Source organism: Aythya ferina, assembly GCF_964211825.1.
Source record: "Aythya ferina genome assembly, chromosome: 1".
NCBI lineage: Eukaryota > Metazoa > Chordata > Aves > Anseriformes > Anatidae > Aythya > Aythya ferina.
In genome coordinates this window covers 171,499,464-171,525,803 of record NC_140296.1, presented here as the reverse complement: position 1 = coordinate 171,525,803, position 26,340 = coordinate 171,499,464, and the positions used below count along the sequence as shown (strand labels likewise).

At 45.1% G+C, this 26,340-nt stretch overlaps 1 protein-coding gene across 4 annotated transcripts in view; it reads left to right on the top strand.

Annotated features, from left to right (window-relative positions):
* Nucleotides 1–26,340, top strand: part of SRGAP1 (SLIT-ROBO Rho GTPase activating protein 1) — a 148,659-nt gene that overhangs the window by 41,637 nt on the left and 80,682 nt on the right. Inside the window, exon 1 of one of the 4 annotated variants that reach the window (XM_084506570.1) lies at nt 4,758–5,133. The exons of 2 other annotated variants lie outside the window; for them this stretch is intronic. The gene's annotated coding sequence lies outside the window, so the exon portion shown is untranslated. Of the gene's footprint in view, nt 1–4,757; nt 5,188–26,340 lie in introns of those variants that run through there. One more of the 4 variants, XM_084506569.1, reaches the window with a different exon arrangement.

Genomic DNA, 26,340 nt, shown 5'->3' with positions numbered 1-26,340 from the left:
GATTGGGAAAATTGCTTCTGCTGGGATTTACAAGCTGTATCTCAGGTGCTTTTCTTTATGTGGGCCTACTAGCTTGCTAGTCAGCTTACATCCACGCGTATTTATAGCAGACTTCAGGTTTTGTGCTGATTTTTCTTGCCTCAGATGATATTTTAGAGTGTGGCGACTGCCACGGAATGACTGTCCCTAAAAGCCTTGCTGTGCCTCCCCCACTCCTAGGCGGTGCCCTGAGTCTCAGTCCTCCAAATATAGATCGTGGTTTACTCGCCAGGCCTAATTTATTCCCTAGGCTGTGTGATTTTGTTCTTTTTGGAGCAAGGGCTCACTGGATTTAGAACAAAACCCATGCAAAAATAAGTCTTAGCTTATAAAAGCAGTAGGATGTTTTGAATGCAGTGTATGCTTACAAAATGCTCAGCCAACGCTGAATGAGCTCAGATGCTTCTTTGGAGCTTCCCCCCTTGCTGCCTTGTTCCTGTGAGCGCCGACTCTCTGGGGAAGCCCTGGCAACTCACCCTGCCTTGGTAGCAAAATTCATCCTGCCTAGGAGGTAAGTCTGTGGTCACGTCGTGCTGGCTCCTGCAAAGCAAGGTTTGTGCCTCGTTGGAAACAAGAAATAAATTCCTTGAAGACAATAGCTTGTCCCACTGTACTTCAGGAGTACACTTTAATGTTTTTATCTGGGTACCCCTTGTGTTGCTTCCACTTGTGCTCTTCCCACAGTCCTCTTGAGTTTTGTCATTAAGACGTTCACTAACTGTTGTGTTAGTGCTGAGTTACGGAGCACCAACAACTTGCTAGTGCTTGCAGTGTCTAGCAGCTTTCGTTGGATTTAGTCTTATTGTTTATCACATCTATTTCTGCCAGAGTTTATACCATCCATGTTTTGAATCATGGCTGATATATAGATGCATTACTCCAGGGACAGAATATGGGCAGAACATTACCCTATCATGGACTTGCTAATAAATGTTGATAGAAACAAATAACACAATGTGGTTTTACTTTGCAAAATATGTGGTTCTTACATCTTCAGAAAAGGAAAAAGCAATCTCTGGGCACCTACTGGCATTTCCTAAAGACCTACCTCTAAGGGCAGAGTGCTTCCATCAGCTCCAATGAGCAGGACACCAGTAACCATTAAAACGAGCCACGGAACAGACACTTGAGCACTTGCAGCTGGAGCAGAGCATGACAAAATCCCAGTGAAATGTCTGATAATGTCAGTGCTAAGTAGGGAAGAATTTAATGAGGCATTCAGACACTTTGAGTCATGCCACTGGTGACTCCAAAATGACAAATACTGGGTGGACAACAAAGACAAAAAAAGAAAGGAGGGGTAGCAATACGGGGCAAAAAGGACAAAGAGGATCATACTTCGTGAGCATTACTGAGCACTGAGGGTAGACCTCAACGCGATCCTGACCACAGCTGGAGGCAGACATGGCGTTGTGGCTAAGTCTGTTGTTTCAGGTCTCTGCAGATCTGGATTACTTTCCCAGCTTCCCTGCGTGGCTCAAACAAGTCTCTGTTTCCTTTAGGTCTCCTTCCACAGCATAAAGCGGGGCTGGTACTTTTCGTCCTCCTGAGGATAAACTCTGGGAGAGTGTAGTTTCTTATTCTGCATTTAAACTGCATTCGGCACAGTGGGGTTCCTTCTCAGCTAGGTTTTCTAGCAGCTTTTATGCTTAAGGAATCGACCAATTTTATCTACCTCAATTACTATGCCATGCATGTCTTCGAAAAAGCAAAGATGACAGGAAACTTTTTTTTTCCTATGGAAATAAACTTAATACACTTTGCTTTCTTACCCATTTAAATACATATTTGATACTGAAGAACATTAACCTTGAACAGAAATATCCCATCAAAGCCTTTGCACTCCAAACCTGCTTTGAAAGAAAAGAGTTTCTAGTCCTTCAGTGTGGCAAGAGTTAAAGAGTTTAATTCAGGAATCTCATATGAAAAAAACAGCAGTGGGATACCGTAGGTATCAGTGTGGTCCCACTGAAGACATTCTGTAGAGGGGGCACTGATAATTCAGGTGAGCCATCAGTTTTTTTCCAGTTGACAGACCCAGCCAAGACCTTCCATGCAATTGCAAAATGGTAATCCTCCAAGGGATGCTCTTGACACCAAGCTTCTTGGTTAGCATCCTCTAGAAAAGCCTCTGGCTGATTTGCACCGAGAAGCCCCGTTTCTCCTTGCCTCTCATTTAATAAATGAGATATCAAGATGGAGCGTGGCACTGCCTAACAGACATCCCACATCAACTTCATCGGTTTGCCGTGGTGTATCCTCATCTATCCACTTTATCTGAGTGAAGCCAGGAGCATAGTGCAGGTCGGATTAGTTTATGAAGAAAGCAAGCAGCTCTTCCGTCGTTGTGTAACAGAAATGGAAGCAGCCCTTTTGTGCTTGATTGCCATTTATTAGTCCTGATGGTAAAGAAGGGAAGGGAACCTTTCTTGGGAAAGATGGGGACGAGGAGCACGTTTCCATCCAAACGTACACCCAGCCTGGAACTGCAGGACACTCGGGAACAGCAGCTGGGAGGGACCTACACAAATGAGCCCTTTCCCCTGTTAAAATCTGTGTGGTCCACCACAACAGGAGGATTTGGAACTCCAGTGCTGCTACCTAACACCATGCTTTAACAAAGCTAAATTATGGGCTTTGTGGTTCTCCAGTTATATCTGAAGCCTTCAAAACATTTTAGGCATTCGCTGTGCAGTATCAGCTCCTACCTGCTGAAAATCACAGTGACGTCTAGAAGCCATTTGAGTCTGTTTCCTTTTCTGGTTTTAATCTCTCTAATTTTATTCAGCAGTTGTCCCAGAGGTGTCTGTGGCTCTGCCACTTCCTCATTCTTGAGATGGTAACCACAGGAATAGGGCTGTCATACAGATCATACAGACAATGATTTTTTTTCCAGTTGCTGATGAGCGATGACAGATTTTAACAGTTTAACTTGTATTTATTATGGAGTGAGTGTTCAAGCATAAGGGTATTCTGTTCTCTAGCAAGTTTCAAAGAGAGCATGCTTTTGGTTGAAAATAGCTATCGCATTCACATCTCTCATCCTGAATCTCATTTCTTGTTGGTTTTCATCTAGGAAAAGAAAGGTATGGACAAATGTAGTGCTGACAGCCAGAGGCAGGACCTAGTTCTGGGTGCTGTTAGTCCTTATCAAATTAAACTTTTGTCTCTACAAGGCTTGAAGGTGAAGAACCTCAAGTGAGGAGCTGATGCCTCCCTGTTCAGCAGCCAGCAGAAGACCTGGCATCGGTTTCATTCATGTAAAACTGGATCTTAGGTGAAGTGACCTCTGCATTCCCATATGTTTGCCTTGACTTTAGTTTTCTCTGCTTTCTTAACTTAAAAACTTCTAATCTAATGAATAATTCATAGCTTTGTTTTAAAAAAAAGCCTCAAAACCACACAGAAAGGCAAGAGCTGTAGCCATCCTTACAATGAGTGAACTGAAAAATTGAAGAAATTGTGCACTGGGTTTGTACTGACCCGTCAGGGGTGCCTTGTGTGAGTCTTGTGTTGCCGATCCGCTTACCTTGGCTCTCACACGTGTTTGTGCATACAGGAAAACTGAGAGACTTGTAAGCTTAACTGAATCCCAACACACGGAAGCATTTCCTGTTCCTAAAGGTATTTTGGGGGGGAAAGAATGCGTTATTGCTTTATTTAGTCTTGTTTTGTCTCTGCCATATTTTATATAAAAATATAAGCATTGTGTTACCCAAGACACTTGGATGTCTTGTTGCATCAAACACGTATTTCTGTTAGAAAACTGTCTCTGGGTGAAGCCTGAACACCCCCTCCTCACACCAGATTTTTGGGAGGGCAGGCTCCTGCGTTTTGGGGGAGTTTTTTATGAGTCATTGGCTTTCTGAAGAGCAAGCGTGTGTTAGGCTGTAAGTGGCAATCATCCCACAGCTTCTGATATGACTGCTTGTGTTATTCGTGCTGGAAACGTGTGACTCTTCACAGGGCCATGGCTGTGGAAGACGTTTTTATGTTATGCATGAAACTTTTTGTTGTGGTGACTGCCAGGAGGTTTTGGCGACGCCGCTGCTAATGAGTATCAGAAATAAATTACGTTTTAGAAAATGTGCATTGCTTCAGAGTTTAATTTCATGTTTGCTTTTCTGACTTCCTCAGCATATTGGGATTTTACTAGCACAGTTGATACTTTGAGAAGCTGTCTTAGAATCGAGAACTCTTAAATAGACAAAACTACACGGCTGTTTCCATTCCCATTTGCATCTCTTTTCCAGCCAGCGCCCACTTCCCCCTTCAAAGCCTCAGAAGGTAATTTTTCTCTCGGTGTAAGAGGAACGTGCTTCTTTGTATTGCTCTGTCCTTCAGATTCCCAACCTGTTTTCCCAGGGACGCAAGCACCACGAGCCCCCGCTGGCTGTCCACCTGGCTGCCCACCCTCCTCCCTCTCTCCGGCACCTCCTGAACCTGCGGGCAGGTTTCAGCCGGGTTGGTCAGAGGGGCAGCAGTCTGGAGGTTTGATTATGCTCCCAGCCGAGGGCTGTGCTGGTCAGCTCACGGTTTATCAGCCGTCAGAAGTCTCCGAAGGCAGGAGGCAGAGGCAAACAGGTTTCATCACTTCCGCCTGTATTTTTTCCTTTCCTCTGTCCTTGCCTCTGCTCTTCCCCGTTTGCTTCCCCTCTCCGAACAATGCCGCTCTCTGGGGAGAGCCTGTTGTTCGTCATCCTGTTATTCTGACCCATCCTCCAGGATTCGCCCCGCAGCTGCTTATCTTTTTAACCCCGCTCGCCTGAAAACTGGTAGAGATGCTGTAGGGAGGCCAGCTGGGAGGCGCAGAACAAAAGGCATCAGGGCTGAGAGCTCTGCCAGGAAACGGGAAACTTTGAGGGGCTCGTAGGGGGGCTGCTACCACCGCAAAGCCTGCTCCGGCCATCCTCTGCTCACGTGAGTGATCCTAGCTGATGTGCTCGGGCTCCGGGACGTCAGCAGCGTCCACCCGTGTGTGTAAGGAGCTGCTGGAGCGAGTCCTGGTGTTGAGAGCCAGCTGAACTCTTTCTTGCCTTTGGAACAGACGCCAGCAGCAGCAGCTCGCGCGCGCCGACAGCCCGGTGTGCTCCCGTGAGTTCATCGCTCGGGTGCTCGACAAATGCCTTAGCGGCAAGCTCTGAGCAGGTTACGTTTCCCTGAGCTGTTTCCCCTGGTTGTTTTGTGTTTTTTTTTTTAAATGTCAGATATATCACAATGTAATTTAGCAAGACGTGCCTCTGAGCAGAAGCAGGGAGACTTGCAGGGACACTTGCTGCAGACAGCATATGGCACAGCCCATGAATTATGCACAGCCGGCATACGGGGAGTGGAGGCAGCCTGAGGAAATTATTAGGCCTGTTATCGTTGCCGTGACTGTACGTTATTGTCACTTGACTGGAAAAAAGGCAATTTTGCTTGAGACTGGGGCTGCGATTGCTGCTTCCAGGTGCCGTATATTAACAATCCGTATGAATATTTAATGGTTGCTAGGAAATGTGGCGTTGGGGGGCTGGCTGCCCCATCAGTTCATTAAAAACCTGGTTCTGCCCTGTGCTGAGCCCTGCCTTTCCTAAGTAGCTGTTAGAGTCTCTCCGCAAGAGTAGCAGCATAAAAATAGATTTCAATTTTGATAAGTCTATTATTGTAAGACACAAGTTACACACCAGTAGGTACCACGCTCCTGATGCACAGCTTTCAGCTTGTGCCGTTTCCTGCTTTTCTTGCTCTGAAAAGTAAATGTTACGTTTATACATGCAGATTAATCTCACTGTTCCACCAACAGGATCAGCTCACCCTTCGGTGGAAATGCCATTAGCAACATGCTGATAATGCAGAGTTGGGCCTCTTCTGGGGTGAAAGGCCCAAAGGCTTTTAATTAAAATCCTGGCTCTGCTTCTCAGTGTTGTCAGATGACTTCCATAGTGTTTACTTCCTGGAAAAAGGTCTAAAACGGGCATGTTCCACTGGAGCCTAGCCCACAGCGTTTCCTTGCAACCATATAATTGCTTGTGGGTCACTGGGCGTGCAGGACATTTTTGCTTACTGTACCAGTCAGTGCTGGGTGGCCTCCCTGCTCCCAAAACTTCTGTTGTGGTTAAACAAGAAATCAGGGCATGACATTTTAAGTTGAAAAAGCTCACATTAGTGCTGCGGAAGTGAAAAGCTCCTGGAATTTCATCAGTGTGAACTGAGTACTGCAAAAGCAAAGACAAAGATGTCATGGAAAGGAATAACTTTATTTTTGTCTTAGGGTTTATAGTCCAACCCACCATCCACGTGGAAACCCATAGAAGCTTAAGCTGCTCTCAAGCATATCAGCGAAGCACTTGTACAGTCTGTTATCTCCCCTTTTCTGTTAGGGTTAGCTGTTAAGCTCCTCCCAGCTGACTGATGGTTAAGTACGTGTTCTCCAGCCTCTTCATTAGATATGTTTCTCCAACACTTTCTCCTAGCCAGCTTTCTAGAAAGTGCTGTGTGACGGTAATTAGGTAAACCATAATACTTGCTCCACATTATCAGTCTCACTTCTGCCACTGCCACGTTCAGCACACAATGGATTAGGTGTGTAAAAGTCTGTTGGCTAGAAGATGCTAAAGTATCTCGCTTGTACACACTGCAAGTCCATAAAACCATGATGCTTCTGAGCTGTTGAAAATGTTCTCCGTCTTTCCCTTTCATGAAGATGTCTGCCAGTACACCATATAATAGCCTTCATCATAGAGAATTTACAGATGTTTCACAGCATTTATGGATAAAGCAAAATTATGGAATAGCTTCTACCTTTTCTGTGGAGGGAGAAGGGAAAAGTGTCTCAGTGGAATGATGAACAACAATATTACTTTCGGGAGATTAAATGTGTAGGTAAACCTCCTTGTCCTTGTGTCTAGGCTGTAAATGGTAAAAGTTATTTATGTGATCAGTTCTCTTTCTGGAAATCCAGGACATCTTCCCTTAAGAGAATTTGGAGTGAACATGACTCTTCTTTTGCAACTGCCAGGATTTAGGGCAGTGCCACCTTGCTCTGCATAGGTACAGGTTAAGGCAAGTATGCCCATAAAGAAGTACAAGCCTGATAGATTTGGAAGTCACATATGCAGCTGTAAATGTAACACTAAAAGGTACTGAACTTGTTCAGCTTTATGCCTCTAAAAATTGAGATCAAAGCCAGATCCTAGTTTTATTGCAAAAGAGTCCAGAATCCTGGATGTTTTCTCATTCATGTCCGTCATGTCAATGTCTGTCAGAAGGATTATCCACACGGCAGCAAGATTGGGCAGTTCTGCTCTGTGGTGTATCGAACAAGATCCTTGCACAGTTGGTCAAAATTCAGTATAAAATATATAAGACTTAAAATCGGAACACAGTACTTTGAAAATGTCTTTTAAAAAGCTCTCACTGAATTGGTCTGTTCCGGTGTTTTGTTTAGCAAGGGCAAGATTTTCTAAGAGGAGATGTAGTCCAAGGTCTTTTCAAGCGTCTTGGCTTCTGTCTGTTGCTCAACTGTTCCCGCTGAGCTCTGAGTAGCCTCAGGTTGTGGTGAATATGTGTGAAAAATAATGGTTTCTAAAATGGGGTTGTGTTTGCATGGCAATATATCGTATTAGATAGCCTGCTAATTGAAAACGTACAGATAAGGAAGTAAAAACTGATATAACAGCTTCTTGCTATTCAAACGCGCCCTTTAAATTTCTCGGATTGGAATCTTAGACTTGGAACTAAGGCTATACAAAGTAGCTAAAACTTCATTTTGGAGCTTTCAACGATGAGTAAACTTACAAATTATGAGCAAATCCTACCGCAAATGTAAATGGCTTGAAATGTTGCCAGACAATTTACAGCAGCTTTTCATACTCAAGATATTTTTGCATGACTACAGTCTAGTTGTATCATTCCTCTAAAAAAATAAAAAAATGTTTTTAAGCATTATGCCTTCTATAATGGAACCTCTCGCACGCCTACTTCTCAACGGTAACACTTATTTCCTCTTCTTTTCCCTGCTGCTGGGAGTAGATGGAGACAGCTGTAGAGCTCTCCTGCTTTTGAAGTTGGACAATTAACTGCTTGTGACCACGCAGATGTTTGTTTTGCACGCTGAAGGCAGCACTGCACACAATTTCCTCTCTTCATCCTAGCTACAGATGTCTGCACATTTGAATTCTCGAAAAGGGTTTCTTGACACCTAGAACAAAATGTTTTCCTTAGGAAGCGGGAGGAAGTTATTAGTATGCAAACCCACAACAGAGCTCTCAAATGAGCTATTTGAAAAGTACTAGTATGTGGGTAAATGTGTCGCATACACGCTCTGTACCAGAATTGTCACTCCTCCTGGATTTCCTTTACCGTCGATGACACATTTGTGCTTACCAGTGTGCATGCATGGGGTCAAACCTACAGCTGCAGGAGGTGGGAATCTGCTGCCACCCCTTCCCTGCTGCTCGGCCATTTCCCAAATGCTGTATTTTCGTGTCCTGTTGCAGGACATCAGACAGGTCCTTCTATCCATATCTGTTTAGTTCCCCAGCTACCACACAGACGTAGCAATAGCTGCCGCAATTTATGCAGTGACTTATAATGGGGTACTAACTGTGTGTTGTTTTAATAAGGGCTGCCTCTGTGAGTTGTAACAGACCAGCACCTGTAACCTGGGAGCTCACATTAACTGCAGGAGACTAGAATAGAGCCGTGCCAGGTGAGAGAAGCTGAGGAAGGAGAATTGATTGCCAGCTCTGAGAATGAGACGTACAGGAATCGCTGTAGCTCTTGGGTCCCCTGTGTCCGACTTTGTTAAGGTCAGGAGAAGGAATGAAGATAGCCTGATATCCTTTCCTCCCCTATTGCACTGTATGCACAGTGGTGAAAACTCTTTCCTCTCCTCAGCATATGATGGCAGCAGGAGGAGAGAGCCCCTGCCATCTCTTTCTTCACTCCCTGGCTATGCAAAGACAGGCAGAGAAGGCATGTAAGCCTTCTCCCACTCCTTCTACAACCATGAGGTTAAAGTGACATAGCCTGGATGACTCCTACCAATGGCTTGGAGGCTGACTCAGTGGAAGCTGGTGGCATGCCTTTAAAATTGAAAATGATACGGGAAAGCCAGAGCGGCCAGCTAAGCTCTGCAGAGAGTTTTTGGGAAGGTTATCTCCGTGTTAGAGCTTCTCATCCGGCCATAGGTGTGGGCTTGCTATTACTGTGGTTTTCAGGCCATCATCTTACACCTGGAAAGCATTAGCCCAGGATTCAGTTCCTTGTAGAATTCCCTTGAATGTATTTGTTTGTGGAAGTTATCTGTTGCACTCAATGTGACATTTATAATAGGTATAATTCCTTCCTCCTGAGACAAATCCTCATTCTTCTCTTGTGAATGGCTTTTGCTGTAGCATTTCCTTTCTGATGTACTTTCTTTATAGTTTTGAGTCCCTTTGAACAAGGAGATGTTTGGTTTTGTTTCATATTTAATTACCATAACCACGCTCTTTCCTGACTAGTATGTTTATAGGAGTTTGTAACTTCTTTTGTGTTAGCGTTCCGACATCTGGACTCAGAGGTCCTTACTAACTGCCTCTGATCCATAATAAGCACTTGATATCTTCTTCCATGGTGCTTTTGTGTCAGCAGCTGCTTTGGGACATGAAATATACTGTGTTCTGTCTTCCTAATGCAGAAAATATGGAGTGGGAAGGAGCAGTAGCAAGAAGGGAAGTGCTCCCATATTTACAAAAGGCATCCCCTGGTGCAGGAGAGGTTGGCTCAAGTCAGCTTGCTGTGGCAGAGAGCGAGAAGGCCTGTTACTACTCCTTAGAAAAGAGCAGTATGTGTCCCTGCCTGGTATGTGCATATTAGCCAGCTGGTGACCTGGCCAAGCTCCTGCTTAGCAAATCTGTCCATTTCATGCACCGATGCACAGGCTGGTGTTGTATCCAGCCCTCTGCAAAAGAGAGCAGTGCCGTAGTTTGGTGTCCTGTCTCTGGGACTGACAGTTTTTGGAGAGCCAACTCCTGTCTGTCATAGGAGTCGTTTTTCCCTCCCCAGTAAAAACAACCAGACTTACAGGATAAGATATTTCCTTTTCCTCACGAGTGAGTAACATCCTGACACCTCCATGCCTCAGGCTTAATGCACACATGAAGAAGCAATTACATGAAATGTACTGTTTCCTCCCTGTCTTCCTCCTTGATCCAATTGCTCCACGTTCCCGTGTCCTCACTGCCCTGATGGATCTGTCCCCAGCACGGGTGACCAGCCTCCCAGGACAGGTAACCTGCACAGGGGTGGTGGAGGAGGGTGTGTTTATTGCCTTTGGGCACTGTACCTGCCCTGAAGTCCCCGCAATAGGACATTTCATAGTCCACTGAATGAAGAGTTAGGTTCCTGAACATAGATACTGCGATATGTATCTAACATAGGTGCCTGATCCTGAGACATGACTTCCTACGGATAGCTGCTCCATACCACTGAAAATCCATTAGTGGGGTGGGCATGTTAAACAACAGGCTGGGCCGCAAATCCGAGAGGAAAATCCTCCACAGGAAACGAGGTGAAATATGTGCTTGTGTGTGCTGTAGGCTTTAGGCAACGGCGTCGTTTATCAGGGAGGAAGCTATATCATCCTTCTTGTTAATGCTTTACACATGCATTTTTACTCAAGTGCTTGACAATACCCATTGTACTTTATGGCTGACAGTAATAGAAATCGCCCCTGTGCTGTAGGATTTGGGCTGGAAGACAGCGAGCCCTCAGCAGTAGTGCCATTACTCTTGCCAAGGCGTCAGAGCATCATTTTTCAGGAAACGTATCCTTGCAAGTACTTCACCGGGGTGCCTGATGCAGAACCGACAGACAAGACAGCGCCTTTGCCAGGCACTGTAGGGAATAATGGAGCACGCGATCACGCGACAACATATCACGCAGGGCACGGGGAGCTTTCCTCGCCCCTTCTGTCTCCTAACACACGTAACCACACATCTGAAGTGAATTTTTGTCCTTGTGCTGCTGCCCCAGCGTGCAGTTGCTCCTCTCACCTCCCTCCTCTCGTCCTGGTGGGGTGCTTGAGGCCTTGCCGGGCCTCCTTGCGGCTCTCTGCCTGCACCTTCAGGCCCTGCAGCTCCGTTCACCAGCACAGAAGCAGATTATGTAGGGACTGGTGGTTTATAGTCAGGGAGTCTTTTTGGGAAGGGCTCATTTGTGTGACTGGTTCACCTGGAGTATATTCACTGTCATCCCAGTTAGACGCAGAAATGGGGCCACAGGGAAATGGCAGAGTACTTTGCCTGCTTTGTCTTAAGCCTTGCTCTTTCAGAAAAGCTGCAGATGTGCTGTGAGACTTCAGAGCACTTAAAACCTCAAATCTTCATCTGATGGCACTTGCAGAGGTCCTTCCACCAGAGGAGCAGCTCCGTGAGGCAGCAGATGAGAGAGAGCCCACAGAGCCCAGATCCTGCCCTGAGCCCCTGCCTAAAATGGAGAAGCAGCATGCAGGATGAGCTTTCCTAGGCCAAGGTGATAAGGCAGCTCTGCTGTCTACTGACATGGATGGAAAACTAACCTTGCCCTCCGTTCCCTCACCTGATTATTTTTTTGGGGGGGTTGTTTTGTGACCTTTCTCTGACTGACTGTGACCACATACACCTTATCTCTGGAGGGAAGGTGGATGTGACCAACCAGGGAGAGGAGGGCAACCATGTTTCCTCTGCAGCCCGCAGTCGGTCATAAGAGATCAGCTGAAGCTTCAGTCAGCCTGCACTTCAGGCCCCTTGGTCAGTCTGCTCTGCAGTAGCCCTCTTAGCCCCCTCATCTTCCTGCCTTCTCCTTCCTCGCACACTGGCAGTGGTGTGGTTGCATTGAGAGCTGATATGAAGGACAGTCTCTGTTGCCTGATTAACTTTTACCTAGATCAAAGCCCTGAGCAGGCAGAGACTTCATGCACATGTACTATTGCAGATCCAGCTTAGGTCAGCTTCGGCTGCACCTCCCTGCAGTGTGCAGAGGAAAAAGTCAGATGGAGATTATCATTTTACAGCAAGTATAAAGACGGGCTGTGAAGTTTCACCTATCTCATAACACCCAATTTTATAGCATATTGGTAACAATTCTGCTTTTGATAGTACCTGTGGTAGACAGGATGGCTGCTGGGGTTTTGTACTGCTGGATTATCATTTTCCTCAAAGACTTGCTCAGGCCTTGATTTCAGAGAGCAAAGGTGGACTTGTCTTCCCCTTTCATTGTTTTCTGTGAATGCCAGAACTTAGTTTTGCCTCCCTGCTGTTGTTTTGAGTTCAAATAGATTCTAAGCAATCATATGTGGCCCATGGTGAAGAAAGCATGGCCAAGTACAGTCCTATCAAACTGAAGTTTTCTGCTTTTATTCACAGTGACCACTTCTGCTTCATCATGAGAGAGTGTTCTTTCATTTTAAAATGCTTGTTTTCAAAAAAAAAATATATATATATATAATGAAAGCAGAGGATTGCCTTGTTTAGGTTCTTTGTAACAACCCAATTTTGTACTGAAATGCCTGTTCCCTTGTTAAACAAACAAAAACAAAACAAACAAAAAGCCCCACACCAAACAACCCACCTCTGTCTCTTTTTTCTTTCGTCTTTTAATAAAAAGAACCTTAAAAACTGCAGATACAAAAAAAAAAGTTCTTCCAAAAGGTGAATAAGTTGCAGAACCACTGTGAATTCAGCCTCAGAAGAAAGTAAAACTACTTGGCCCTAGATCACACAAGGATTTTATGAAAGCTGAGACTAATATCCCCATTTCCCAGGTGTTGTGTCTGTACTCTGTCTTCACCCCCAGCCCATCAGCTTCTGTCTAGCCTGCATGTGTTGAGGCCTGGGACACATAACGCGGCATGAGAACCACATTGTTCCTGCATGTGCAGCATTTCTCAGATGGTGGTTTGAGATTTCGGTGTACACAGCTGATGGAAAGGTCACCAGCACGTAACAGACAGGAGTAAGCACGACTGGGTGTTAGTGCATTTGATCGATGCAGCTGCTGCTGTGAGCTGGAAATGGCTTCCGTGACCAGATCTTAATAAAAGATCTCTCCTGTTGAAGAGGGTGTGATACTCTTTTTATGTGAGAAAGGTACAGCTTCATCAGGCGACCTGGCCTTTACCATAGTTTTGCTCAAGAAGCACACCCATCTTCAGATGTTTATGCCTATGGGCTTTAATAAGGAATGCCCTTAATGCTGCAGAACCTCCTTTTGTATTTTTGCTGAAGAATTTTTGAATTAATAGGTTTAAAATCTTCTCATGAATTCATCAGGTAGTTTTTTCTATCCTCTTCTGCTTTTCCAAATGCTTCTCATATAATCTGCCTGCAACAGAGCAAATGATTCCAGTACTCCAAATGTATTCAAATTAAAAACAAAAAACAAAAACAAGAAAAAAAACATATGGGAATACAGAAAGAACATATGTGTACTGAGTAGACCATATTGGTAAATAGAGAGCAGCATCCTGCAAATCAGTATTTTACATGTCTGTCTAGTGCCTGTGTAGAAAGTTAGTGAAAGGATTTCTTTTTGCTTACAAGCACTCAGTGTTCTCGCTATGTTTCTTTCCCTGCATTGAAAGCATGGAAGAAAGCTCTTGAGTGATGGAGGTAGGTGTTGGGATGTCCTGCTAGAGCAGGGGGAGTATAGATAAAGCATCCCGAAACCCCTTTCCAAAAGGAAACCAAAGTTGATACCGAGGTAGTTTTGAATTCACTTGCTTGGGAGCACCAAGCTAATTTTACGTGTGCACAGAGGAGCCTAAAGGGAGGGCATAAGTGGGGGTGAATCCAGCCTGCAGCAGAGGCAGATGCATTTGGCATCACACAAGCAGCAGCCGGCCAGCCAGTGCATCCTCATGCATAGCTAAGAAGTGGACGAGTGCAGGTTTCTAGCAAGGCTGAGCCATGCCACAGTGCTGAGCTGATGACTGTATGCTGACTGACAGTGCCAGGAACAAGGACTGCACTTTTTGTTACGAGTCATATTTTGGGGAACAAACACTTATGACTGAAAGTGTGAAGTGGGAACAGTCTGGGACTTGTGAGAGAGCAGACACGTTGGCCAGGTATCCCACCGCCAGTACAGCCTCTGCGAGGTTGCTGCTTCTCCTGGAGTGCTGGTAGTTTTATTTCTTGCCTTAAATTGTCTTTAAATTGTCTTTGGCAGCAGTTGTTTCATTCTTTTAATTTGGAGACTTAAATTATAAAAATTCTACCTAAATCATACTGACAAATGACATTTTGAAAAAAAAATATCAGAATTTCCCTCCTGGAGGAAGTGGGAATGTTTGAAGCTTTGTTTACGCCTTAATTAGAAGCTTTTAATAAATCAAAAGACTGAAGCTTTGCAGAGGAGGGAAGTTTTAATTAAAGTAATGAGGTGCCTTAGAAATGGCACATATTTGTTGTCTTTTGTTGAATGGAAATGCTTAAGGGCTTGTGTGATTTGTTGAGTTTGGGGTGTTTTGTGTTTTGGATTTTTTTTTAGACGAGCTCTACCTACCCTGTCCATTGGTAGTGATAGGCTTTGAATGCATCTTTCCTTTTCTTTTGCAAACCTGGCCATGCTGCAGAGCTGCTGGGATGATCCTGGTGGAGGTCAGGAGCGTGGACTTGTCCCCAGGGCTGGTAGTGCCTGGGGGAAGCCAGCCTCCAGCCTCCAGGCACTGCAGAGCTGGGCTGGGGGCAGCTGTGTGATTCGTGGTCCCAACAAGGTCCCAGCGGTGGGACAGGGTGAGCAGGGGGGCGATTAGGAGATTTGTTTTTAAGAGGAAGGATTCACTTTTCAAAATTGTAAATGCCCAACCCTAAAAATGAAATGTGTTGCGTTTCTGTCAAAACCCATTTTAGATGTCTAGCCTTCACCACGATGCAAGAAACAGCGATGCAAAAGAATTAAACTGTTGCAGATGTGCTGAGCTCTCAAAGGACAAGAGATTTGCCTCCAGTCGTTCCCTCGCCGTGCTCCAGTCAGAGACTGTGCTAATTCTGGGTGGCTTTAACACCCACTCTGAGGAGCTCATGCAGCTTGTTTGGCTCAAGTGCGAAGTGCTTGTATGTCTGCTGGAAAACTTTTTCCTAGCAAGCTGGCTTACAGCCAGCTTGTACTACTTGAGCTACTGGCTTTTCTGATCTGAAATTTGCTTATCTTCAGTACGTGAAGAGGTTGGAAAGGGAGTAAGGCGTAAAGGGAATTTTTAAGAATGGAGTTCCAAAGGGGTTCCCAAAGCAGGCGTATCTGGGCACCGAGCTCGCTGTAGGGCAGCGTGCCTTGAATACAGACATGAGCAGTGTTAAAGCACTCACTGTTTCTAAAACCAATTGGACCAGTGACAATGTTCAGCTTTCCAGCTCGGTGGCTGGAACACTTCTTTGGGAAGAGGCAGCTCACAGGTTTTCCTTCCCGCAGTAATGAGCGCTTAATGATTTATACAAAAAGAAAGAAGAAAGGCTTCAACAGGAGAGGCTGAGAACTCCCATGTTTCTCAAGGAGTGCTGTACACCTGCATGGTTAGAGGTCTCACTATGGAAAGCATGGCTTTAGCAGAGGAGAAAGCTGAGCATGGCTGGTGCCACACGCAGTCATCTCACACCACACGGGGCTTTTGCCAGCTCCTGTCTCTTAAGCAATTTTGTAAATCTGGCCTTAAAAAATAATCTAGTTGCATCTTCTCCATAAATTTCAGTTATATTTGCAAATAGTTTCAGTGTGACTGACACAGTCTAGGGGGTGGTTTGTTCTCTGAGCAAATTTGCTGCCATTTGGAGGTGGGGAGAGGACCTTTGTGGTGAGGGAAGCTGGGCCCCTCTGCAGCAGTGTCTGGTTATTATGGTTCTGTCGAGTTTTCTGAGCAGCCTTTCTTCACATGCCAAGCTCATTTGTTTTTTAACAGGTCAAAACTAGTGCTAATCTGGGATGAAACTGTGTTTTACAGATAAGGAAAGGATTGTTACCTGGAACAGCATGTCAGAAGGGCTTAACTTGCAGGACTCTCAAATATCATCTGAGCACTTACTGTCTTTGCTTTCCATTATAGAAAAAAATATATTTTTTTTGCTGTTATCAGTAGTTTGTTCCTTCAAAGTAGATAAAAGCAAATTATTTTCAAAGCCCTTCCCAGCATCTACAGGCTGTCTTAGTCTCATTACTCATAACCTGAAAGTCTGTGTGAAAAGCAAGAAAAAATGTAAAACCTTTTTGATGAGACTACTTTCTCCACAATTTTATGGTTTGAAATTCGCTACATCATTTGGACTTCAGACATTTGGACCTTGTTCTTTGTAATACCATTGTACTTAGAAATGACAGTGTGAAAGACTAGGGCTATACAGTTTTCAGGCCTGCATGAAGGTGGAACAAAATTTACAGTAATAAATAGTCCTGTACCTTTCTGAACAGTGCTTGTGCCCATGCTCCTACCTACAAGTGGTGTGTCTACCAACAACCACCACTAGTATTTGGTGGGTGTTGTGGTACCATCCGCAGTCACATCCAGGCTTGGCGCTTTGCTCAGCCCTGCAGGGGCGCATAGTGAACTGGCAGTAGGAACTGAGTTATCGATGACTGTCCTGAAAAGGGTGCAGCCAGCAGTGAAAGGGCTGTTGTATGGGTTTTTGGATAGAGAGCCTGCAGAGGAGGTCTTTCAGATATGCCCAGTTTGGACATGACTAATGTACAGTTTTAGACCTGTCAAATGTCTGTGTTGCATGCATGGAGTCAGTGGGGTTGACTTGTTCTTCATTCAGATGCAGTCTTCACTTGTTTGGGGTTTTTAGGTGGCTGGATTATGCCAGCCTGAAATTTGGTGAGGATCCCAAAGCAGTAAAACAGTAGATTAGTGCTAAGGTAGATCACAGATCACAGATCACAGAATTTCTAGGTTGGAAGAGACCTCAAGGTCATCGAGTCCAACCTCCAACCTAACGCTAACAGCCCTCCACTAAACCATATCCCTAAGCTCTACATCTAAGCGTCTTTTGAAGACTTCCAGGGATGGTGACTCCACCACTTCCCTGGGCAGCCTGTTCCAATGCCTCACAACCCTTTCTGTAAAGAAGTTCTTCCTAACATCTAGCCTAAAACTCCCCTGGCTCAACTTAAGCCCATTCCCCCTCGTCCTGTCACCAGGCACGTGGGAGAACAGGCCAACCCCCACCTCTCTACAGCCTCCTTTAAGGTATCTGTAAAGAGCAATAAGGTCACCCCTGAGCCTCCTCTTCTCCAGGCTGAACAAGCCCAGCTCCCTCAGCCGCTCCTCGTAGGACTTGTTCTCCAGGCCCCTCACCAGCTTCGTCGCCCTTCTCTGCACCCGCTCAAGCACCTCGATGTCCTTCTTGTAGCGAGGGGCCCAAAACTGAACACAGTACTCGAGGTGCGGCCTCACCAGAGCTGAGTACAGGGGGACGATCACCTCCCTAGCCCTGCTGGTCACGCTGTTCCTAATACAAGCCAGGATGCCGTTGGCCTTCTTGGCCACCTGAGCACACTGCTGGCTCATATTCAGCCGACTGTCCACCATCACTCCCAGGTCCTTCTCTGCCTGGCAGCTTTCCAACCATTCCTCTCCCAGCCTGTAGCTCTGCTTGGGGTTATTGCGCCCCAGGTGCAGGACCCGGCACTTGGCCTTGTTAAACTTCATGCAGTTGACCTCAGCCCATCGGTGCAGCCTATCCAGATCCTCCTGCAGAGCTTTCCTACCCTCAAGCAGATCGACACACGCACCTAACTTGGTGTCATCTGCGAACTTACTGAGGGTGCACTCGATGCCCTCGTCCAGATCATCGATGAAGATATTAAAGAGGACCGGCCCCAGCACCGAGCCCTGGGGGACGCCACTAGTGACTGGCCTCCAACTGGACTTGGCTCCATTCACCACGACTCTTTGGGCCCGGCTATCCAGCCAGTTTCTAACCCAACGAAGCGTGCGCCAGTCCAAGCCAAGAGCAGCCAGTTTCTTGAGGAGAATACTGTGGGAGACGGTGTCAAAAGCCTTGCTGAAGTCAAGGTAGACCACATCCACAGCCTTTCCCTCATCCACCCAGCGCGTCACTCTGTCATAGAAGGAGATCAGGTTCGTCAGGCATGACCTGCCTTTCATAAAGCCATGCTGACTGGGCCTGATCGCCTGCTTCCCCTTCAAGTGCTGCATGATGACTCTCAGGAGGATCTGCTCCATGAGCTTTCCTGGCACTGAGGTCAAACTGACAGGCCTGTAGTTTCCTGGGTCTGCCCTCCGGTAGAAACATGTATCCAGGTAGAAAGGACAGGGCTTCAGTAAACGCTCTCTCTACTTTAACAGATTAGGTACAGAAAGGAAACTGGTCAAAATTAAGGTTTTGCTGTAACTGAGGAGGTTAAATCCTTTTAAGCATTTTTTTAATTATTATTTATTTATATGTATATATATATTTCATGCCCTTTAAGGGTTTGTTGATAGATTGTAAATAGAATGGGAATGGAATAATTTGAGGCTAAGGACTGACTTGAAACTGAAGGTCACCTGGGTTTCAGTTTGCCACTATCTGTTGATAAGCTCCAGTAATCCTTAAGGTAGGCACCATATAGCTTTTTCTTTTCTTTTCTTTTTCCTTTCCTTTCCTTTCCTTTCCTTTCCTTTCCTTTCCTTTCCTTTCCTTTCCTTTCCTTTCCTTTCCTTTCCTTTCCTTTCCTTTCCTTTCCTTTCCTTTCCTTTCCTTTCCTTTCCTTTCCTTTCCTTTCCTTTCCTTTCCTTTCCTTTCCTTTCCTTTCCTTTCCTTTCCTTTCCTTTCCTTTCCTTTCCTTTCCTTTCCCTTCCTTTCCTTTCTTTTTTTCAGACAGTACTGTTTTCTCCTCATCTCTCCATCCACTTTTGCTTTTTAAGTATCTTTGATTAGAGCTTCAGTAACTTGATGCACAAGTAGCGATTTGCTTGCCTGTGCTTGCCAAGAGCATGCTGACATCTCTCCACTCCCTGTGCCCTTATCCCCAAAATGCTCTCCAGTCCTTTGGTCACGGGAGGCAGTATCAGGGAGTGAGGTCACTTTTTTGCTAGCAGTGCCGCCACTGCACTCTTGGGTTCGTCCACGCTGAGGGGGACGTGCACTGTCCAGACCTCATGACTTTTTGCTCCTTGCTCCTCAGTTTATTCTTTCTCTTTTCCCAATACTTGTGACTGATTCTAGCTCATACTTGTTTCAAAAAAAAAAAAAAAAAAAAAAAAGGCAGACCAAAGGTAAACATTTGGAAACGTGTCACTGTTGTAAAAACCAGTGCCATGAGTATTTCAAGTATTCCCCTCCTCCGTAGCTGAGGATAAAGGCTCCTTGGCAAATCATCAGAAGCCTGTGAGACTCTCTTTCCTTGTTGGTGTATCTCGTTTGTCCTTTTGAGTACCTTTGCTATCTCACCCAGTTGGTATCCATGTTTACTGCATTTCTTCTTCAGAAAAGTTCCCCAGTTTTTTTGCTCATGTCTGGAGGACAGTTTTCTACAGGACAGTTTCTGTATTGTAGGTGTCACATCTTTGATTTCTTCACTAACTGCTTTCTCTGAATTACCAAACTACATTTTTTTCCCCAGAATAACAAACAACTATTTCCTCAGGTTACCACTTCGCCATCCAGCTGCTATGACTGCTGATGTGCTTCTCAGAACTGGCACTTTATCCATATGAAAATTCAGTGGCTGGGGTTCAATTTCAGTTTAGCCAAAGGCAGGGCCTGGAAGGGCCTCCTGCCCTGCCCATTGCAACCCTTCTCCTGTATTCACTCCAGTGGGGATTTTACTGCCAAAATGTCTGCTTCCAAGTAGAGCCAGGCTAAAAACATAGGCAGTAATTGTTTTGTAATGGTGTTTTTTATGACAGGATCCTGAACTAAGTAGCACGTGAAGGATTCATCCCTTGGCCTTCCACTGAAAGTGCCCATGGCGGCACATCTGTTTCCTCCAGCTGCTCTTGGTGCCGTTGTTTCCATAGAGGAGTCATCAGAGCCCCGCTGGAAGCCATAACCATCCATATGCCTCTTGGAGTGAGACAATTTTCACAACAGATACAGATTAGTGAATTATTGCAGGAAGACGAGGCAGATAACGAGTTCTGCAAGTCATCAGCTTTAAATTTTGCTGGTTCTGATATTTCAACTCATAAAAAAATATTAAAAAGTGTTTTTTTTTAAGTTTCTAACAGCTTGAAGATTATTTCCAGAGGAGCTGGTAATATGCAAATGGTTTTAGCCCAAAGATCACTTATTAGCAGATGCTATTCCTCATCTTGGTGTTGAGTGGGTGAGCAACCATTACCTACAAACAGCCTCAGCAGCAGATATACTTTTTTCTATTCCCATTAGCATGAACCTCAGGGGGGCTTTCTTCTCCTCTTACTGTAACAACTGAAGCTAAATTTAATTAAATGTGGTCCACAATCCAATTTATACTTCCCCTTAGCAGGAAGATGGAACAAAGAATCTGCTCTGTGACACTAAAGGATTTGTTTTTACCCAGCTGCTGTTAGTAGAAGTCGGGGCTCTGAGTAATTGCGTTCAAACTTGTCAGAAAGCCTTCCTTTGAGGTAGACAGTTTATTTTTCTCACATAGAAATTACATCTTTTATGGGATCTGAGCAGTACGTAGACAAATGCATTTGAAGCTTGGTAGAATTCCTGTCATCTTATTAGTTCAGTGACATATGAAAATACCTGACTGTTAATGCTGTTTGTTTGATAGTTATAGTCAACCAGCACTGTAATTATCATTTTACGGTTTTGTAGGATTCCCACAGACAGAATATTCTTCTGTCATGATAGGGGTTATTGTTTTGTTTAATTTGTAAAAATACTAACTTTTTCTGCTCAAAGTTTGGCACGACACTTTCTTTTAATTACTAGAATGTGAAGTTGTTCAGTTTCTTTAATCATCTGTTGATTCAAATTCAGTATTATTTGCTACGTGAAATTGAGCCAAGACACTGGGACATGTTTTTAGGTAATATCACAGTGGGACTCAGAGGGCCAGTAGTCACAGACTGGGGTTTGTCTCTCACAGACACTCAGGCCATGTCTCCACTATGAAAGGATGTAGATCGAGGCCTGCCACAGGTCTGACAGGCCTGTCACCCGGCAGGGCTTGCGTTTGTACAGATAAATCCCTATAAAGAGCGTGAAGCTTGGCGATATGGTTTGGTTCAAAGGTTCCTTGGGTGGGAGACACCACCCTCCTCACAGCACTGCATGGCTGAGGCTGGAGCTCCGGTCCCCGGCTGCCATGGGGACACCTCCCCGGTGCAGGGCGGTGAGGACAGCCCCCGGTCCATGCTGATGAAGATAAAGGAACATCAGTGAAAGTATTTTGCTGTGTGCCAGGCAGGTTGGGCTGAAAATGGATGTGGGTAACATCTTGGCACATAGATCACGAATTGCGGTTTCCCTTTTGTCCTTAACTGGATGATGACTTCACCTTGGGACTTAAAAAGCTGTCACTGAGAGTCATGGCTGGGTCAAATGCGTGGTCTGATTTATGGCATGCAGTGCAGCACGTGTCATACTAAAAATGTTTTACTGACCTCTGGAAGATGTGCCATACATGAAGAATCATTTTCAGAGGGTGCAGAGAGGGCATTTTCTGTAGTTATTAATTCCCGAGCCTTATCACAGTGATAGTAATCAAAGTACAGGAGAGGCCGTGCACAGCACACTGATGGATAAGCAGATAGTGACTTTGGATTTCATGGCCTTCCTGGTCGCTTGCTGCTCAGGAATTCCTGCCCTGCACTGCTGCCATCATGATTGTCATTTTAACAACCATGTCACCTGCCAGAGGCTCAGGATAATTTGTTCTTTGTCAAGAAAAGACATCTCTCAACATTTAATTTATAGAAAAAGCCATCAGAAATTTTGCTTACAAGCTGTCCACCTGAGATACTAAGAAAGATTTTTATTGTTGTACAGTTCAACAAAATAACACGGTGGTCACATCTGTGCAGTGGGGTGGTTTCTGCTTCGCCCCAGGTGAAGGCCGTGTGTCAGCACCAAGCCCGGTGGCACTGCAGGCAGTGTCAGCAGATGGATGGCGCAGTGCCTGTGGCGGTGTGGACCCTGCTGCGCTGCCTGGGGTTGGCTCCATCCTCAGCCTTGCAGTAGCCAGGGCAGAGCTTTCACCAGGCTTCACCCCACCTGGAAATAAGGCAGCTGATTAAAGTCAGGTTTTCATTACTGTTCTGATCTTGACAAACCACTATAGGTATTTTTTTTCTGCTGCATACTTGCCTGCATACTCTGTTCTGCTCTCTGAAGAAAAGTTAGAAGAACCTTTGGAAAGCAGCTACTGCAGCTACCAAATAGCCTGTGTTTATTGCATAGACTCAACAGCAAGGACATATATACATTGCATGTTGACGTACTTGCTCAGCACCTGGTAGATGACTACTTCTTTCTGCTTGAAAGGCAGAATGACAGAAAATGTTCTTTAAATTGTCACATTACATCTCTCAAGAAAACAAAATTTTGCAAGTTGGGTAAACAGGGAGCAGGAGGGACCTCTAAAATTAAGGCACTGAAGGAGCAGAGTTGCCTTGAATTATTTCCAGGGTAACTGAGAACATGCTTTCACTACAAGTCTTATTTTTTCACCTGCAATTGGATATTATTGCGAAAAGTCATAGCAGTTATAAAAGTCTGAAATCAATATTGGATTTTTCTTCCATCTAAATTTAATTAGAGGAGGAATTAGTTAACAGAAGCACTAAAATAATTTCTGAGCTCTGGAGAGGGGTGGAAAAAACAGACCTAAATCTGTCGCGTTGAGAAAATAAACCAGCGTCAGGCAGGATGCAAGGGTTCCCCAGTGCTTCATTGGCTTCTGCCTACTCAGCGCTGTCTCTGAATTGCAAATTAAGAAAGAGAGAAAGAAAGAGAGAAAGAGAAAAAGGGAGAAAGAGAGGGAGAGAGAAAGAAGAGAGAGAGAAAGAGAGAGAGAAAGAGAGAGAGAGAGAGAGAGAGAAGAAAAGAAAGAAAGAAAGAAAGAAAGAAAGAAAGAAAGAAAGAAAGAAAGAAAGAGAGAGAGAGAGAGAGAGAGAGAAAGGGGCTACAGTGTCTTCTGTCTGCCTTACAATTTCCTCCTCCTTGCTCCTTCCTACAGGGGAAATTACTAAAACCAATATAACCATGACCAGACGTGACTGTGTGTGGGAAAGAAAAGATTATACAGAAATCTTCCATGTCAAGAATGAGATTGTTTAACAAAAGTGCTTACCTTCATTTTATTACCAAGTCAATAATGGTGATCCCAAAGTGTGTAAACCCACATACATCCAGCATTCATTTTTAAGTCGTACTATCAGTTTTAAGACTACCAGCTGCTGCCCCGTTTCTTCTCCCTTTCTTTCCATTCATGGCTGTTGCCAGACCAGTGCATCACTTATCTCAGCAGTGCCTGTGGATAGCAGCAGCGCCCAGAACAATGTGAAGAGCCTCTATGGCCATTTGGCCACCTGTGTCCTCAAGTCTCTTCTGGCTTTAAAAGAAAGAAAATACAATCACCAAGAAATTCTTACAGTAATTGTAAAAAAGCAACTATTCTGCATTCTTCATTAAAGTAGTCAGATAATGGTTCCAGAAGCAGAGAATCTCCACAACAATAAGGAGATCCCTTCTGAAAGTTCCAGGTGAACTGGAATAAGTGCATACAGATACATGGTATTTGTACAGAAAGATAAAACCTGCCATCATTAATCTGTAAAGAGCAGGAGAATTGACTGTCATCCAGAAAAATGATACCTCGAAGTCTGATTTAATTTGTAAACCACATATGGTGCTTTAGGAGCAGTAAAATCACCAAGCCTGTACAACAATGGTATACTCATTCAGAAGAGCTTCTCTGCCGATCCCTGTAGCAGGATCATCCCACTTGTAAGGCTGAGTTTATCTCGCAGTCCCAGTCCCGTGGCGCTGGTGTCAGTGTGCCAAGACCACGTCGCAGTGGTTGTTAGGAATTGTTAATTACTACAGACAGAGTTTCCAATTGTCTGTGACAAGTTTAATGTGGGAATTGGTTCATTCCTGCAAGATTCAGATCAGCCTCTCCAGAGTTCCTGCCTGCTCCTGACAAGCCTGGTGGGGAGCTCAATATTTCATTCCTCAATGTAAACTGCTGGGAACTAAACTTTCCTGCAGCTACCAACTTTTGGCAAGTGTTTGAAAGACAGTGAGGCTGATCAGTAGTGGCACTGACATGAGTGGTCTCAGCTATGCCTTCCTTTCTCTTCCTTGGTCTGACAATATCTCTGGAGTATTAGTATTTTATAGCTAGCAGAAGACAGTTCTTTTCTCCCCATGGGGTAGTTGTTGTGTCTGCAGAAGTGCCAGTACTGAGGCACGATGATCAGGAAGGTTTCTGTAGCCAGGATGAAAAAGAGGAAAAGGACTGCCTTCTTTGACAGCAGTATGGCTGTTAGGTGAGTGTGAGCTTCTTGTAAATTCAAGCAAAGGGGTAGATAGTAATCTCGGCATGAAAAAAGTTAGCAGGAAATCTCTATTGATTTCAGGGAGGTCAGAATTTAGCTTAGAAGCCGTGCTCTTTTGCTGACATTAATTTTCAGGGAGACGTGAGTTGACCACCAGTTGACACTAAAACAGCTTTTAAAGCTCTAGGAATAAAGGGGTTCTTTTGTCCACTTTATGAAGTGGCATAGCTGAAATAACATTCCCTGGATGCTAGTTAAAATGTAGAATTTGCAATCTAAACACAGAAGAGCAAGTATGTAACAAGAATATAGTATAATGAATGAATTCTGTTTGAATAGTTGAGAGAGAGGCTGTGTTCTGTAAAGAGAGAACTTTCTGTACAGAGAAAATAAGCAGAAGGAAGGATACATTTCATCTACTGATTAGAGCAATCACAGCAGCCTATAATAACCAAATTAAATAATAGACCTATAGAAATCTGTGGCCAGGAAGGGGTATAGTGTGTTTTGTGTTTTTTTTTTTCCTTGTAGAGTGCCCTTGTCAATCCAGCATTCCAGACATTGCTGCAAAGAATTATCGAAAGTCATGAATCATTTTTTTATTCTGCTGGCAGAAACCTCACTGTAAGGAAAGGAGAAAGATTTGGGCAGATTGAGCTTGCCTTTAATATTCTCATGTGCCCAAAATTTAAGTCTGCAGGGAAAGGTTCGTGGTAACTTTAACAAGCCTTAAAAAAAAAAAAAAAAAAAAAAAAAGGAGAAGAACCTGGATGGTTGAAACCCTTTGAAATCGTCAAAATGAGTTGTCACACAGATCTTGACAGTTTAGATGGCCTAAATGGGTTTTTAGACACCTACTGCCTGATAGCCTGTCTGCTTGGCAGCCAAAGATGCCCGCAGACTCCTTGTCTGTCTCTCACTTTTTTTTCCTTTCCTTTCTAATGTTGCAGGCCTTTGCTGTGAATGCCGTTGTTGGGGTAGCTTCTGATTTGTTCTGGTCTTCCGAACTGTGTTTTGGGGCTTGTTTGACATGGATCCTTCTCTCTCCTGCGTGCTTATGGTTTGTGGGGCTGATTTATTCAGCTGGTGGTGGAAGGCTGGACAGCGGGGAGGCCCGGGCTGCGTGGTGCTGCTGGAAGGCCCAGCACCAGGCCTCAGAGGCCAGTGAGGTGTCTTGTGCTTTGCTCTCTTTTCTAAATGGCAGTGTTTTGGGATGAGCTGGGCTTTCACCATCAAGCAAAAGAGGGATGAAAGCTTTTGTTCTTGGAGTCCCAGCTATGGCCAGACAGCGATGAGAAGGCCGACGTAGGCAGCGCGCAGCTTTGGGTAGGCTGCGGTGCCAGAGCCTTGCTACGGGCGCAAAGGAGCAGCTGCTGCCGGAGCAGTGGCACTCGAGAGGTGGTGCAGGCAGCCTGCCTGCCTCAACCCACGGCCATTTGGCAGCAGCGCCGGGGCAGAAGCACCCAGCCAAGCCGTGAGCTGGCGGGCTGCCCTCCATTCAGGCTCCGGCTGTAGGCAGCCAAGTGACCAGCAGCTGTGGCTGTGAATAGCAGGAGGGCGTCATTCCAAGAACAACAAGAAGAGAAGTTTCTTCAGCTACGTCTGGGGGCTTTCGTGGCTCTTCCAGATGTGTCTTCTCATTCCAAGGGGAACTGGAACAGGGAAGGTGCCCAAATGCAGCCACCCCTTTTGGATCCCATCCACTGGGATCCCCCTGTTGTGGGAATCTCGTTGAGGGCATGTTGCTGCTCCATCTGCGGCCACAGTAAGCAGGACCAGGGCAGTATTTGCTTGAATACGTTGCCTAAAGTTTGCAGTTGCAGCAAGGAGAAAATCCTTTCTTCCTCTGCTCTTTGTTT